General features: G+C 33.9%; 1 protein-coding gene across 11 annotated transcripts in view; it reads right to left on the minus strand.

Annotated features, from left to right (window-relative positions):
• LOC118190257 (muscleblind-like protein 1) overlaps positions 1-18,123 on the minus strand; it is a 307,429-nt gene that overhangs the window by 199,179 nt on the left and 90,127 nt on the right. For 3 of the 11 annotated variants that reach the window (XM_085813180.1, XM_085813179.1, XM_085813187.1), the window contains one exon: positions 1,845-1,900. The exons of the other annotated variants lie outside the window; for them this stretch is intronic. The gene's annotated coding sequence lies outside the window, so the exon portion shown is untranslated. The remainder of the gene's footprint in view (positions 1-1,844; positions 1,901-18,123) is intronic. 11 annotated transcript variants of the gene reach the window in all.

Here is an 18,123-nt window from a genome sequence, read left to right on the forward strand (position 1 = left end):
TCTCATGCCTTCTTTTAAAAAAGAATTTAAAATAGCCTTTTACGCACAATCAAAATATTTAAAAATTAAAATTACGAAAGGGGCAAAACTGTTCATTTCCCCCTCTAGCTAAGTCATCCTTAATGTCAAAGCAATAAATGCTGACAAATTTCTTTAATTCCGCAAATGTTTCCTTTTCACATGGTGATTACAATTTTAAAACATCAAAAATTTAATATCTTCGATTTTAATAATAACCTAGCCATCAAAAACTGTTGATCTTTAACTCAATGCGGGAATTTTTCAATCTTTAAATACTATTAATATCTTATATGCAGTGTTTAACTGCTACAAACGTTTAACGCATTAATTATGGATATTTCCTTAATATTCAACCAAACAGTATTAGGAAATAATTTTAATAATATTGAACGGGTGTAGTACAAATACAGCGTGTTTCAAAATTCCGCGTATATTTTTTAAAAATTACTGTAGCAAAATGAGTAGTTTTGGAAAGAAATGAAGTATATCATTTCAAAGAATAAAGTTGTAATTTTATTTTCTCATTGCAAGTGTGACGTGTAGTTCCATGTATCGTCGCTAGGTGAGATCATAATCAATATGGCACTTTCTGGAGATGAGAACGCTTTTGACTGACAAAACAAAGACTGCAGCGGATATATGCAGCGGAAATGTAGGAGGAAATACGGGAACGCAGCCACCAACCATACACGCAATCTAATCTGGCTGCTTGTGTACCAAGAAGAGATATGGTCGGCAATGCAAATGACACTAAACGAGTGAGAAGCTACCACAGAAGTCTGAGAAAATCTACACGCAGAGCTTCGCATGAGTTAGAAATGTCAACAACGGCTGTGTGGCGTGTTTTGCGTAAATGCAAAAGTTAAATCCTAAAGACTAGCGATTCCAGCTTTGCTGTGCATTGCAGGTCAAAGATAATGCTTTTGTGAATTCGATAATTTTTTCGGACGAGACAACATTTCATACAAATGGGTAAATAAACAGGCACAATTGTAGAATTTGGGGAACAGAAAGCCTGCATAACATTGTTGAACACAAGCGAGATTCTCCAGAAGTCAATTTTTTTTTGTGCCATATCTTAACAAGAAACTTTATGGGCCTTTCTTCTTTGAAGAACAAACTGTTACTGGTGAGTCCTTCCTTCAGATGTTGTAGACCTGGTTAATGGCATTGTGCAAACTGAATCAGAGAATTTGTCCTTCAGTTAGATGGTGCAGCCCCACATTTTAACCGTGTAGTCAGGGCATATCAGAACACAGAGCTACCTAATCGTTGGATTGGTCGTGGTGGAGCAAAAAACCAATGTCTGCTAAAATGGCCTCCTTTGTCCCCGGATATCACTCCTTGTAATTTCTTTTTATGGGGTTTTGTAAAGGTCCTTGTTTATGTTCTTCCTCTTCCACGTGATGTTATGGAATTGAAAAGGAGAACTGAACAAGTAACAGCCACAGTCTTGGAAGCTACTTTGTGTGCCGTGTGTGGCTAGAGTTAGATTATCGCCTCGACGTTTTAGGATAGCACATAGTTCCTACATACAGTATTTGTGAAATGAGTGTTGTTGAAAAAAAACTATTTTACTCTCTAAAATTATGTACTTCGTTACTTTGTAATGCAATTCGTTTGGCTACAATAAATTTTTTAAAGTGTTTCCAAACTTTTGAAACACGCTATAATTCAATATATGATTCTTCAATAAATATTTTTTTTTTCACTTTAGTGCACTAAGTTTTCTATATGTTAAACCTTTCAACAATTATACAACAGATATTAAAATATATGTTCCAATTAAAGGCACGAATTTAAAACACATAGCATAATGTTACCCAATTCTTGGAATTCCGACGAAAATATTTTCAGAATATAGAATTTCTGTACATACCTGAAAAGAGAGATGACAGGTATTAGAACAAATATGAACAAAAACAGATACATCAGAATTATATTAATTATAATAGCTATGCAAACTAAGACTACAAATAAAATACAGCTATCGCTCATTTTACACCGGTGTTGTGCTAGTAAAGTAGCCTCGTAAAAAGAATAGACGTAAAATGAATTTGATATTATAACGTCATTGTGGGAACATATTCCACATATTTAAGAATATACTATTTTTATTTAATTAAACCAAGTCAATAGAAGTATGGTACGATTAAAATGAATAAGAAATTATTTATTTTTGTATTAAATTAAAATAATAATTATTTATATGCATGCTTAAAAGCGGACTGCAATTTGCAAAGGAATTATTCAATAGCCGCACAGGTTGTGACAAGCAGAATATAACAGTTCTGTCAGTCTTAATCTCTCAGCCGATCCTTCAAATTGACCGTTACTATTAATTCTATTACAATTTTCGATTAAAATAATGCGTCTTGCAACCGGATAAATAGTTTGCATTCTTGAGACCCATAATATATACATATATATGCGTAAAAAATATCAGGAATTACATATGCATACATGCTTTAAGATGAAGAAAAATAAATTTCTACATAATACTGAAGAACTAATAAATAAACACGAAATGGAAATTCTATGGTCACCTCTATAATTTAACTGAAATGTTATGATCGCCTCTGTGATTGTAGCACAATCAACCCCAAAAAAGATATGGATGATATTCCAAACAATAAATTCAAGATTTTCAGTTTCACTTAGATCTAATAATGAGAAATAACAATACGAAATAAAAATCCAAGCACGTGGCATCTGTTTATATTTCTAACACAAAATTCAAAAGCATACTTGTATGTAATACTTGCTTCTTATCCCAGATACTCAACTTCTGAAGTTTTTCTTCTTCTTCTATTAATTAATGTATAGAATAATCAAAAGAGTCTCACTACTAAATGTATTAGCTATCTTAGTGTTATCAAGTGAATTAAGTACACATGCATGTATTATCAAATGAATTAAGTACACATACATGTGTTATCAAATGAATTAATTACACATGCATTGGAGTGAGTCCCTCTTTTAATCTCGCTCTACGGCATACTATTTATTTATAAAGATGTAAAAATACTGATTTCATTATTATTTGCACTGCATTTAGTATCGAAAAAGCTTTTGCAATACGTTGGGTAGTTAAAAGCATTCACATGTTGTCGGTATATTTTAATAGACAAAGGAAAACTCGTTATTTCTCTTATAAAGTTTGCTGGCATTCATATAATAGCACTAAAAAGATGCATGACGTAAAACATTATTCACTACCCGCAAAAAAAAAATATATATATTTACTTACATATATAATCCTCTTTCACCAAGTACAACATGTTTAAAAATAAACGTAAATTTTACTTTCCTAGAAAACTTTTATTTCTTAAAACACAAATACTCAACGGCGAGCGGTAAAGTCGCTAAACACAGGTAGTACGACTTGGGTTCGATTCCAGGAAAACCGGTTGGCTGCATGGGCGTTTTCGTGTTTTTTCTTATGTTTCATGTGGATACCAGACATTGCTCCTTAGGAAGTTATCTTCATAAAAGCCTTTTAGATGACAAAACTGTTTATGACAAAGTGCCATAAACAATCCAAACCCAAATAAACATACAATATAAAGTTCTACCTCCGGCATCCACTGATGAAAAGAGGAAAGTCTATTGCCCCCAGCTGAGATTACGACTCTTACTTTCTCACTTAATTGGTTGAAGATGACTACAAATGAATTCGGTTGGTTTACTCTGTTGTGCTATCGAATACGTATGTATTTCCTTTGGGATTCGAAAAAGACATATGAACACAGGGTGTAGACGAGTTTCAGCACGGAAATGTTGCAATAATGTATTTAAACATTCTGCGCTTAAGTAATTACTGTGGTTATGGCATGAAAACGGCTGTCGTTCTTATGTACAGCTCCTACGTACTTACGTAAAAGGCAAAAAACTCCTAGACCCAACAATGACATATCTCTTGTTCATTTATGCCTATGAAATAGAATGGTTAGACATTTATTGATATTTCCGTCCCACATTCGAAACATAATTTATCATTTGAATGCAAGATAAAATTACGTTTATCCAAAGTCAACTGTGAATTAAAAAAGTAATGCAAGATAAAATTACGTTTATCCAAAGTCAACTGTGAATTAAAAAGTATGTTGAGAAGAGTAGCAATGACAATAGCACAAATTCTTACCATGGGAGTTTTAAAATATTGTTACGAAAATGCCCAGCCACGGTAAAATAGTTTCCCCGCAAGGCAGGTTTAGGGTTGCCTTGGCGCGAAATTGCCCAATTGGCGACATGCCATAGAAGACCTAGAGAGAACATTCTGGAACCGGTTTACCCCAGTCAAAAGCTAAATAAATCCTGCCTGTACGCGGAGTAATAGTGTATCGTCAAGTTTTATCCTTAGTTGAGCTCCGATAGCGATTGACCGAGTCGGGAGCTGTTTTGCCGTGAAACTGTCTTCACCGTTATAGCCTGACGGTCTGATGGCTGTGTTGCTGATTGTTTCAGCGTGTTTGTCGATGACTGTAAACGTGATTCTGGGACTGTCCTGAGTAACACTGGCTAAATAAATTGTGTTTTCATTCTTCATCAAGTGTTGACATCAATCACTCAAAATCCACGAATCCGTAGAACGCAACAATATATTTTATAAAAATCTACAAATGAATTCGGTTGGTTTAGCGCTAGATAAACCTTAAACCTCTCATGATCTTCGAATATGTGACTGTCGCAAAACTTTGGATATTTTATTTATTTTAAAAGCAATTACTTCCAACCTTTTACAGCTGACTACATAATATAGCTGCTTTGGAAACTAGTAACCAGAAAGTTTGTGTTGCCACCAATATTTTTGTAATTTAATCCTCTTTGTGACAAAATATTTCGCCGTGTTTCCACCTTGCGCGCATGATATTTTAAAAATGGCTAATGGTACACACTTGAAATTTTATGGAATTCTTTATATGGGCACTATTTTCTAACTGAACCAACAATCTGATGAATATTTTAATATTGAAAAATTTTATGGGCGAAAACGTTAAAAAAAATTTTAATAAAATACATTTTATAATCTCAACTCAAAATAAAATAAAAATTTAACATGAAATTTTTAGAATTTTAGGTTCACAGTAGTTTCCAAATGTTATAAAAGCTATATATTAAATATGGAATCAAATTATGAAACAGAATGTTTTAAACGGTGCGCGCAAGTTGGAAACATGACGAAAAATGTTGTCTCAAAGCGGGTTAAATTATAAAAATATTTGTGGCAACACAAACTTTCTGATTACTATTTCAGAAAGCAGCTATATTATGTAGCCAGCTGTAAAAAGTTGGTAGTAATTGCTTTTAAAATAAATAAGTTATCCCAATTCTCGCAACAGTCACCTATTCAAACATCTTACGGGTTTTAAGGTGTATGAGTCCCCTTAAGGAACTCTCACCTTTAGCATAGAGAGACAAGAAATTTGGGAAACTAATAGAGAGTAAGACAATTTCGGCGACTTTGGAAGGGAGAAACATTTTAATTTCAAGCATAAACATTTTAATTTCAAGCATAATCTTTTTATTTCTAATTACCATCCAACCTTCACATATTAATGTGAAACCATCACAAATTACGCTTCGGTTCCAAGCAATTTTTGTTTTCTGTGCAGATGGTCCTCACAGAACTAAGACTATCACGCTTATTCAGTAATAGTGATTCTTCATGTTAACAAAATTACCGCCCATATTAAAAAGTGGTTGCTATAAGGGAACGACGGCTATTTACTTAAGGCAAGGAATGCCTCCTTCACACAGACAGCTTTTGAAAAGCCAGTAATTGAAGTTTAGTTATTAATGTTACAGAGTTTAAAGAAATGCGACTTTCATATTAGGGTAAAACTTCGCGCCATTTCGCTCAATTTCAGTTTTACATTGAGATACCTGTTTTAATTTTTCGCATATTTGTGGCGTATGTGGCTAAGCAACAAACAACCTTGTGTTGTTGTCTTGTTCATATTACATGAAACAATGGTTGCCACAGTTGACTCCGAAGAGAGGTTGGACTTCTATTTTCCACCCCCAATTTTGAGGGAGAGCACTCGAAGGCAGATTCCGGAGTCTTCCACCCTCTCCCCTTCCACCAATCCACACGAGAGAACTTTTGGCTAGCCGCATATTTAGAGTGCCGCCATGCCGCCAACATACATTTACAAATATACATGTCTTCTTCGGGATTCGAACCCGGGCCCTTCGGTACCGTAGCAGGCTCCTCTAACCACTATACGGTCTTGGCGACAACAGCCTGCTGTCAGAGTATCGTCTACATGCTTTTTGATGGTAATAAAGAAAATTTATCTCAGATTTTATCTGCCATAAATTCGACTGATTCAGCCATCCAGTTCACTTACGAATCTTAATCTGACAATTCCCTTCCCATCTTTGATATACTCATAATCCGCAATGAATCTAATTTCAGCCTTACTATTTACCGTAAACCAGTTTCTGTTTGTCTGCCTCCCCATTATAAGTAATGTCACAAGACTAAAGGGGAAAAAATGGCTTCTTCTTACTATTACGCACTTTGTTCCTTAGAGCCGAGACATATCCTGAAGTGCGAGACGCTCTACTGAGATTCATAATTCACAATTTGGTACGAAGCAATATATATCACATTAAGAAAGCTTTACTACTTGATTATAACTAGATCTCGGTTAGCATATACTAGATCTCGGTTAGCATAAAACATGCTCCGAATGAATAACAAAATACTATATTGTAAAAAAGCGAGTGACTTCGTATGATTTGCTTTTCTTACAATATTCATTTTAATGTACGAACTAACACATAATTTGCAATATCCCAAAAAGTAATAAAAGAGTTTAATAACGTCAAGAAACAACGAGTACAAGAGGAAAATTACATTTGTTAGATTATATCAAGAAATAAGTTGAACAGGAAAATTACATTCGTATAATACAATGAACTATTCAATTTCAGGAAATATTAAAATGTTTCGTTCTGACATATATACTTGCATGCAAGCATACTTCATGCGGTAAAAACACTGCAGTCTGAAACTAAGCGAATGAGTGGTACTACGCCCAAAATTTCATACTCATACCGCAGTGCGCGAATATTACTGACAACATGCAATCAATTCCGAATTTCCGTGAACACTCTACCACCAGATACATTTAAAGACTCCGCCTATTAAATTGGTACCTCTACGCAAGGAAGAAAAAGAAGTTAAATTATACATATATTTATACATTATGAAAAAGCGATGGGTCTGTGCCAACGCGGCTTTATGAAACTATGCCTTCCCCCACCCCCAACCAAAGAAGAATGTAAGGAAAAAATTTCGAACACGCATTTTCCAGTCTCAGCCATCACACTAAATTTAAACGACAATTTATACAGCCTCGGAACTTGCTCTTTGTGAATATGAAAATCGCCCTATTTCAGCACGGTTCGTGAAGGGAAGACAGAAGAATATATCATCTCAGGAAAGGAAAAGAATATGACAAACGCCGTAACAAAACAAGTATATTCAGAAGTGCGAATAGGTAATACATACATATTCGCGATCGTAAATAGGCTCTAACTGATTTCGATAGTCTAACGAATAAAATCTGGAAAATTCTACCTGAACAGTGAAATCCTTATTCTATGTTAATATTTACATATAATATTCACGCGTATAATATCTCTGAGCCTTGTAGCATTTCTTTTATTTAGCAAAAGCGACTAAAATATTTCGATAAAGCTACAATAATAAAGCAGCCGCCTTGTTTGACATGGTGGTAGCGATCACGGCTACCATATTTTGGATTCGCATTTGAATCTCGGAAAAGACATGGATGTTTCTAGATGTTTGACCCCCTTTCTTGCGGATGTAATATCAATCTACCACTGGCGATGCACCCTGAGCAACGTTCTTCGTGATAAAACTATTATATAACTGACGGATCCGGCTATTCCCGATCAATGCTTAACAAGCAAGTGTCCGGCCATGGGGAGTATTAAAATTAAACAAGTGAAATAAAGCATTTGCGATAATATAATTTGCATTAGCAGTTGTTTGCTCCATTCTACGTAGCTAAGCATACTAAGGCTATCCTGCTGAAAGAAAGGACTGCGAAAGCTTTTTTAAGGAAAACTGGTTCATATTTGCTTAACGCATAAACCAAGAACACACTCGTACAACCAACACGTTCACTGAAATTTCAACTTGGATCGAATTACTAGCATTCATCGGGCTTCACCGCCATGTCCTTCGTCGGCGATTAATTTTATATGAAATAACATTTAACTTGAGAAATTTACGCTGGTTGTCTGAAGCAACAATCTGCAAGATGTTGCGCACTCAACAAAGTGCTTCTTTTCTTTCTAGTATACAATCATCTGATTCAACTAAAGCTTTTGCTCAAAGAATTCAAAATATATACTTACATAAACCGTTTTCATGAATTTAATTTCCTCTAAAAGTGTTCTCTCTGAACTTATTATCTAGGAATTATGAAAGATTCTCAAGCACATTACATAGCTATGTCATAATTTCAGCAATTACATTTCACAGACAGGATTTCTAACTATAGCAGTTTAGTTGTGAATATACTAAAACCCTGTCTTTTACGGGGGAAAATAAAAAGAAAGAGGTGTAAAAGAACATACGGTGAGTCGTAATTAGTTCATTTTAAATTTGTGATTAATTCTAAATTCTCTAGAATGCGAATCCGAATTCTATGAAGTTTTCGAATCTCCCATATTCTTCATATAAAAATAATAGAAGAAATAAGAAGAATTATTCCATATTAAAAGTTTTAAAGCAAAACTGGCGGAAAACAAAATCTGCGTATTCGGGGGAGGGGATTACTTCAAGAGATAACACAGAGAAACCCTAAACATACAGCACTAATTTTTTTCAGAAAATTCAGAAATTCAAAATCTTATTTATCTTAATAAATGTTCTTAACACCATTAAAACTGATCACTTTTAGAATAGAAGGTGATATGGTTTATCACGCTATCATAGAAACAGCATTATTCACTTCCAAATGCTTCTAGTATTCACTTTCTTTCTTTCAAATGCTTCTATTAGAAGTCAATTCAGATAATTTTTATGAAATGTTTTAAGGTTAAGATTTAAAAGATTAGAACGATGAAATGATTATTCTTTTGATGCCTTTGAGATTTCCTAAAAATTAAAGAATAAAACAAAAGAAAATAAAAATAAAATAAATGACAGTACTAGGAAATGACACGTAAATTTTAAATTACTCTTTATCACAATATTAATTTCAGATTTTCAAATTTACCCTGAAAGGTCAATAATAGCAATCCTTGTCCAAGATTCAAAAACCTGATGTGGACACCACATGATTACCTTGCACGGCCTATTAAATTATACACATTTTTGCTGCATTTCATTTACATTTATTTCCTCGAATTTTATTACAGATATATTTCTTATTCAGATAATTTAGTTCGCACTTCGCACAAAGGCAAAAATACATAGAAAATCAAAACATCTTCATTAAAAACTGTTTAATACAGAAAACAAAAATTCCAAATATAGTTAAAAAAAAAAAAAAAAAAAAAAAACACCTACCCCAAATTAAAATTAAGAGTTTTTACGTAAAAACAAGCAATTCGCCCAGCGGACAGGAAGACAGATTTTTCAGTGCGCAAAACTAAAAGTTTACTTTTCGTTCCACTAGGCATAAAAGCACTGAAGTTCGTGCAGAAACTGACTTAACTCACTACTCTACTATGATTTTCATCAAATGCAAACAAAAGGCAGTTTTGATAGGCTTAGTACTACCTAAACAACTTTTAAATTGTTGATAATTCTACACCTGCTGTATACAGATAAAACTAAAGGCATAAAAACTTTAAACGGAACATAAGAACCACATAATTCAGTATCTTTAGTGAAAAAAATGCAGAATTTACCAACATATAAGAAGAAAACTGCGTCATACAGGTAACATACACACACACACACACATATATATATATATATATACTTTTGGTACTGGCGATTGCAACCAAAAAAGGGATGTGCACAGCTACATGTTACAGCAGTCCCATATTTCCAGCGTTCGTTCTGAAGCTACTTGTTTCTAAGTTCGGCGAGACACATACCTACGTGCGTACGTACGTACAGACAGACGTCAAGGGAAAAAATCTCTTGTGAATCCGTTTTAAATCCATTTTACAATCCGCTTTGAGAAAAAAAGTCCTTTATTCTGTTCGTACGTACAGATGGCACGCAAAAACATAGTTGAAATGGATTCGAGATCGGTCAAAATGGAGATTTTCACTGAAATATGATACCAGAAATTTTTCGTGATTACAATACTACTTCGTACAAGGAAAAAAAGAAAAGAGAGAGAGAGAAACAGCAAAAATACCTTGTTTTGCAGAGCCGTTTATTAAGAATTAAATAAATGTTTCGCGGGTTTTTTCCTTCCTCCGGTATTGTTGCTCCCTCCTCCGAGTCCGATGGTAAAATCCAAAACCTTAATTGACCCTTCCTAAGTTTACCACATTAAATGCTTCCCTTAGTTAAAGAATTTAGATTCCAACATAAGACGGAACTCGCATGCAAATTGTACGTAACGAAGCATTTCACTTTAATTTATTCTTCAAACATAAGTTTTAACCATGCACCAAATTTATCCGCTTATTATTAAGTTAAGAATTTTGTCGACCTAGAACATACAGAAGTTTAAATTGTTTTGTTGTATGCAAATACAAAATTTTTCTTTCGTTAGTTTTCGTTATTCAGCGCTGAAGAAAACATAAAAGAATTTCTTTGTATTATTATGTTAGTCGCTATTTTACATAATCTTTACAGTATTGAATATAGGAGTAATTACTACTTTTAATACGTTCCAAAGTTATAAAAAATTGCTTGTCATGCTACAAGAAATGCTAACTGATAATGAAATCTTGTTATACATGTAAGATAAAATTGTATGAATCAGAATTATAATATAACTATAAACATAAATTCTTCCTCTCTATTCTAAAATCGTACTAACTTATATGCATTGAGTCATTCAAATTAATCATGCGATCTTACGTAACCGTTAATACCAGATGCCTCTTGACAACCAATCACCGAATTGTAAACCAAAACTTTTCTCTTCGCGTGCTTCCATCTTTCATAACTACGCACTTCAGCTTTTGCCCTCTACTGTGCTAAGATGTAATTTCGCTGGCTTGCTTTCTATCCCAACAATATCAAAAATGTAAATCTTCTGTGGAAAGGCACGACTAGAGTGCCAAGTGATTGTGGCCACAAATATCAATTGGAAATAAAAATGGAATTAAAACTGCCTCGACTGCCAAGTTCTTTAAATACTACGCAATCAAAATTCTTCAATATGGATCTAAGCAAGCATCGACACTGCTCCGTCTTTTTTCCTTTGCTCTTTGCTCTTATTATGACATACATATACCTTTTAACTATGGGTACTGCTTTAAAATTTTTTTTAGTTGTACCCAACCGGGTCAACAAGAAAATAATGTACTTCGTGGGGTTCATAATAGAATATTATTAATAAAATAATAATGAAATAAACTAATTTCATACAAAACTACAGAAATTTCTTTTAGAAAATATCTATATTTTCTGAAAGCTCATTTAGTTAATGGAAAGAAAGTTCTGTCCATAGAAAATGCTCGAAGAAGAAATCATTATTTAAACACCAACTAGTCTAGAAAATGTCAGTCAGTCAAAGGTAATCGTTCCATTCTACACTGATTAATTGGTCGCAGTCCATCCCGCCTAACGAACGAGGCTACTCCGTTGTGATGAAACATATTGTTTTAGTGCACTATGTTTTCGTAAGTACCCACAAGCGGCAGCGGCTCCTCAGGTCAACAGTGATGCTGCTCAGTCCTCTCCGCAAAACAAAATACAAAACAGTTACTTTCAGTACATTTTTTTTTTTTTTTTTTTTTTTTTTTTTTTAAAATTCTTTTAAAACTTTTGTTTTAAAATTTGCTTTTTAATATTCCATCCCTGATGCTTAAAGTTCAGGATAATTGCACAAATGCTCAATATTAAGATTACTCTTGCAAAACTTGAGAAAAATATCAAAACCACAGCTACAAGGATATTAGTACGGCCTGCGTATTTAATGGGATCCTACTTAATAGCCTTAGGAATAAACTTTTATATGTTGCTTAAAATAGTATATTTATTTTATTATTATTTTCTTTACCAAGTAAAGGTATGTTTCAATTTTATCAATTAAGATTTTCAAAATTTTTAATTTACATGGTTGATATTGCAATTATTTAAATGTTTAATAACTAGTTGTTAGTATTCTACATATACATGTTTCGTTCAGTTATATTAAATATTCGTATATGAGGGTCTACATACTTGAAATTAGGACTCGGGGGGGGGGGTCTTCCAGCCAAAAAATAACTTTTGGCATCCTTGCTTTTAATATTCTAACTAAGCCAAACTCAGTGGCGCAACGGCCCTTGGAGACAGCCATGGTCTGCAGTGTCTTGATATCTGCTTTCTTGACCGTGGGAACCGGGGTGCATGAACATTTACGTCCCTGGAGTTCCAGAAGAAAGCGGATTAAAAAAATTATGACGGCACGTTCGAAGAAAGGAAAACAAATATTTTTTAAACTCATACTAAAAGTCCGAACTGGTCCAAATGAAATGCAAATTTAACTATGCCAGTATGTTTGCGAAAATGCTAATGCTGAGATCACATCAATTTACAAAATAAAATATATTTAATTAAGTGCAGCTTTGTTACTGACCAAAAGGCTAGGAAAGGCTTTTAGCTGAATGAATGTCTTTATTTATAAAGAATAAATGTTATCTATTCTAAATCGAGAACACAACATTAATACTCAGAAGTTTTCACCAACATAATACCACTGATAAACTTACAGTAGTCCCCCTCTCTTAATCAACATCATTGTTTAGCTGCTCATCAGGCCAAGATAAAGCTTCTTTTCATTGCACTCTATGCGGTGTTTTGTCGGAAAATGGAGTTTTTTCCTATTTTCTGGTCCGTTATGTTACAGTACTAATATATTTATCATTCATGTTGACTTTAATGCTGCTTAATATGCTGACCTAACAATCCAGCTATCGTTACTGCTTCAATAAAACTTTCAGGTTATAAGATGTTTCTCTCACCTTCTTAGCATGCTTCGTGGTGTGGTGGTCGGCGCGTGTTCGGGGGGCCCGTGGTTCGGGTCCCAGCGGGAGCATTGCTCATTTTTCGTGTCTCCTGCTTCGAAATAACCTAATGTCCCTACAGAGACGCCCGAACCCAAATGGTGGATAATGATTCTCCACCCCCAAGATTTGGCGATTGGGTCCCCTAAACCCCAGCTGCCTTTTAAAAGGGGGAGTATATAAGGTGTTTCTCCTACCTTCTTAGCATGCCTTCGTGGTGTAGTAGTCAGCACGCTTGACGTGTATTCGATAGGTCCGCGGTTCGATTCCCGGCGAGGGCATTGCTTATTTTCATCTCTCCTGGTTCAAAAATATCTAATGTCTATACAAATGTATACGGAAAATAGCAATCGCCATGCATAACATTTCTAATTTTTCTCTCAAATTGCAACTACTTGTAACAATAAAACATAAAAATTAGAATTTAAAAAAATTAGAATATTTCTTAATAACTTAATAGTTTTATCTTAAATGCTGTATCTAAAAATATAATGCACGCCATATTTAATCAATATACGATAGAAGTTATGACAGATTTATGATAGAATTTATGACACATTTATTTAATGTAGTTTATAATGTATCTCTAAATGATGGATAACTTTAATGACCGTAACACTACATACTACCCTATCCTGGTACCGAATCAACATTTAGTTGATCATTCAAACTTTTCCGAAGACTATTTGTAGTAAAGATATAATTTTTATTTAATTTCCTCTTATAAGAGAATCCTGTTATAATCGAAGATTCCTTATTTGTAAATTTTGGTTCATTATTTTATTTCTTGTTGCAACAGATGTATTTAAAGTCTCTGCTTTTGATTTCAGGGTCGGCAGATCTTTTCTTGTAACCAATGGTTTAACTTCAGAAACATTACACCAATACCCTTTGGAGCCTTTTTACCATGCAGATATTAATGATTGACGGTTTTTCCCTTCCAGATAATTACTTTTGCTTATTTTAAATTTAGAAATTTTAATACCACGCATTTCACAACGTGCTGAATTATGAATCTCCCCCCCCCCGGAAAGCGCAAAATCTTATCCGTCTATCTACAGCTTATTCATATGCAGCATTTTAAAATAAGAATACATTTAAAACTAGTACACGACATTTATTATTTCAAGTAATAACGTACTGCCAGAATTTTTTATTCCAAACCATTCGCGCTTTTTTAATTCTTCATCGAAATCATTCTAAAAATGTGTAGACGTTTTCAATTTTTTTTTTAAAGTAGCCAATCACACGATAAATTCATAAAAACTGTGCGTAAAAATACACTTTGTGTAAATAATTAGAAAATTGAACTAAATACTGCTCAAATTGAAAAATGTTTTAATATTTTTAATTTCACACGCTAAAAAAATTTAAAATAAAAACAACAGAAAAGAGTTAAAGTTTGAAAAAAAATTAAAACAATAGCATCACATATTTCTGCAGTAAAAAATTCCTCGTCTTTGCTAAATTCGTTTCAAAGACGCAAGATACTAATTTCTGATTTCCATGTATAGAAAGGAGAAGATGGTTTACCTATGAAATCAATAAAATCGAATTTACTGGAAAGTAACAAAAAGCATATAAGTACATCTGATAAATAAGGCTATGCTATAATAAACAAGCTCGAACGGAATACAAAAAATTACTGTCTTTGAAAAGGGATTAGATTTGTAGCAAAGAAAATATATTGTTGGAGGAATGCATAATTATTAAAAATGTTTATAAATCACTCATGATCAGTTTGATGTTAAAAACTCTTTAGCAAAATAATTACGATTTTTATCCCATTATGATTTAGGAACAAGAGCACAGGTTAGGAATGTGATAATTCCTTACACGGAATCACGACCTAAAGCAGTTTTTAATAAATTTAAAAAATTTGTTTGTAAAATATAAAAGACAAAAACGAACGTGGGATATACGACAAATCGCAAGTAAAATTTCTAATAGACGATTCACTGTTTACGTAGTGCTTTGACTAAATAGCATGACATTTTTATCTGTTTTTCTGACCTTCCTTCAAATTGCACACGGTATCATACAGTAAAACTTTAGCAGTTATCATTGTTCCATCGACTCTTTACGATCAGGCTGAAACATCAGAGCACCGTATTTTCATGCGTCCGAAACAATGTAGGAAACAAGAATACTTTCAAAAGTAAGAAGGCCTACGAGAATCAATCTGTCATGGAAAATTACAGTCGCTCAAAGTGAAGTATCTGAGAAGCATAGTTTGAAAACTGGTGAAATTGTGGAGAAAATAACATCTTTAAGAAAGCATTTAAAGCACTATCGATGAAAAATGGGAACAGCACGTAAACGCACAATATTCATTGTTCTATCAACTACTTTGGCGCAAGAACTAAATATAAACAACGAAGCAAATAAATAAATTTGCCGGCTATTTGACACTACAGATCTAACTAAGTCTCGTTATTCCCAATGGCCTGACCCCGCTCCAGTTGCCGCTACATCAAAAACTCGGCTGGCATTACGAAAGAATCCGAAACACTGCATGAGCGAAGTAACAGGATCACTATTGCCGTATCTGCAAGTCAAAACACGAGTACAGAAGTTATACATACCGCTTACGAAAGCGTATACAGTTACCAAGATCTTTAAAATAGCCAAAAATAAAAAGCAATAACACACTGCTAAAGTCCCGCTAAGATTCGACTAAAATAGCCGCTTATACATTCTGAATAATCAATCTGCAAGTTTTTTTTACGACTGCAGTAGCAGCAAATAATTCGACTTTCAAGGAAGTTTCGAAGAAAATAACAGAATGAACCAGAAAGTCATAAACATTAATTAAAAATAAGCGTTCTCATTCATCAAAAATAAGTGTGCGGAAATGTCCTGCTTAAAACTGATTTTCATGGATGTCATGAGAACGAAATTCTAATTCAATCTACTGCAGAAGAATACAAATTTGGCTATTTTACAGGAGTCTTGATAAAACCCAGAGAGCAAGTTGCGTGAATTGATTGTCGTAACTTTCGTACTTTCGACAGGAATTTTAGTTGATTTCATACTAAATGTATTAAGCTAAAGCTGGAATAGTTATTAATTTCCGTTCCTAAGAGGGGTAAATAGCTAATACTCTACTGTGCAAGTTTCAAAGTACAGCTAGTTTGGCTTCGATATGTTTTTTAAACCTTATTTATTTGATTAGCTAGAACGGTGGTACTTTTAACTATTTCTCCAAAAGTTAATTAATTTTTTGCACATCTACTTCTTACTTGAATGCGTATAATCACTAAAAACTTGAGAAATGGTCTAATTTAGAATGTATTAACATAAGTAGAAGAACAACGAATCTTTTCCTTACGGTGAAATTCATGATTCTGATGTGACTGGAAACACAAATATTTTCGAAATACTGAACAATACTGTTTCGGATTTTGCATAAATGTAGATAATTTTAGTGAAATTATATATAAAATTGTAGTATCTTTTATAAAATAAAACTTGGAAATCTAAAGAAGCGAAACTTTGCCTGAAAAGTAAGAATACAGAGGCAAGTCCATTTAAGCATTCAGTAAATGGTTATCTTGCTAAACTGGCGAAATATCGCCAAGCTTGTGTGGTTTTGGCGACTAATTTTTAGAAATCGCCAGAAGTCACCAAACTTGGCGACATTTTGGCCGGAACCCTCTATAACAAACCGTAAGGAGTATTGTAATTGAATAACTGTAATTGATGCTATAACGTAGCTGCAATCGTATATACTGCTTTCCTGTAATTTCGAGAAGTAGAAGGTACTAGAAAGCTCTCGGCGACCGGGAGAATACTGCATACGAATCTTTGTGTGAGCTTCGCTCTTTAGGTGCTCCTTGCATTGCGTTGTGCTTAACATTCTTAGTTTTTTCATTGATTGTACTCTGTGATACTGTGCAGAGTTGTACGAGTATTTTTGTAGAAAGTTCCGGAACTTCTTTGAGTGTTCCTTCTGATAAAATAACTTTTATCAGCATTCAATCTATTACAAACCTGTAAGGATGCAACAATTGTACTGGACTACATTTTTAATCAAGGTGCGCGTTCAATTTACTGCTCATAACAATGAAATTGATGAGAATATTTTATTCAGCACCTTTAACTGAAGTTTATATGGGTTGCATCTGAATATATATTATTAGTTGCATCTGAATATATATTAGGGTTGCATCTGAATATATATTAATTATCTAGCACTGAAACTAACAGTGTAACGAATATCAAATCAGATTTCGAACATCCAGCTTTATTAGCAGAATGCCAGACGTGAAATTTATTTTAAAATCGATTGCAATTTATTCTACTATTACATGATTAAGATATAATGCGACGTCGGGGCAGCCTTGCTCCCCAGTAAAAAATCCCAGTTATTGGTTTCTAACATGTAACTGTATAACAGTTTTAATGACAAGACACACACGCAGAGATACATTTTTATCACATTTAGTCAATTTAGTCAATCACATTTAGTCAATTATACCCAAGACTGAACAATGCACCAGAACTGTAAACGGTAATTTCCATTACAGCAGGGCAAGAAATTCATGAATACTAAATAATACTCCAATAGGCCTCCTAATTCGCTTTCCTAAAAATAACTAAACTCCAAAACAAAAACAAGGCATACTGTTATTTTCTCTATTTCCTAACACAGTAAGAGTCATTCAGAAACCCACACTCTTCTCCCCCCCCCCTTAAGCTTCCTTCTAAAAACTGTTTAGGCCCAGAAGTAGGAGGACCCGGTAATGGAATCAAAATCACTCGAGAGGACATACATCTAGGAAACCCCACAAATGGATTCACGAAGTCTTAGAAGTTGCTCGCGTGTAGGAGGGGAGGGGTGGACAACGACTTGAGGCTCGTTCTCGACCTTACAGCCTTACAGCATATCACTGGGATGGATGCCGTTGTGCTACATTAGTCAACGTGTCA

The sequence above is a fragment of the Stegodyphus dumicola genome, chromosome 3, assembly GCF_044657685.1.
Source record: "Stegodyphus dumicola isolate Sdum_Otavi_A_Nest chromosome 3, ASM4465768v1".
Classification (NCBI taxonomy): domain Eukaryota; kingdom Metazoa; phylum Arthropoda; class Arachnida; order Araneae; family Eresidae; genus Stegodyphus; species Stegodyphus dumicola.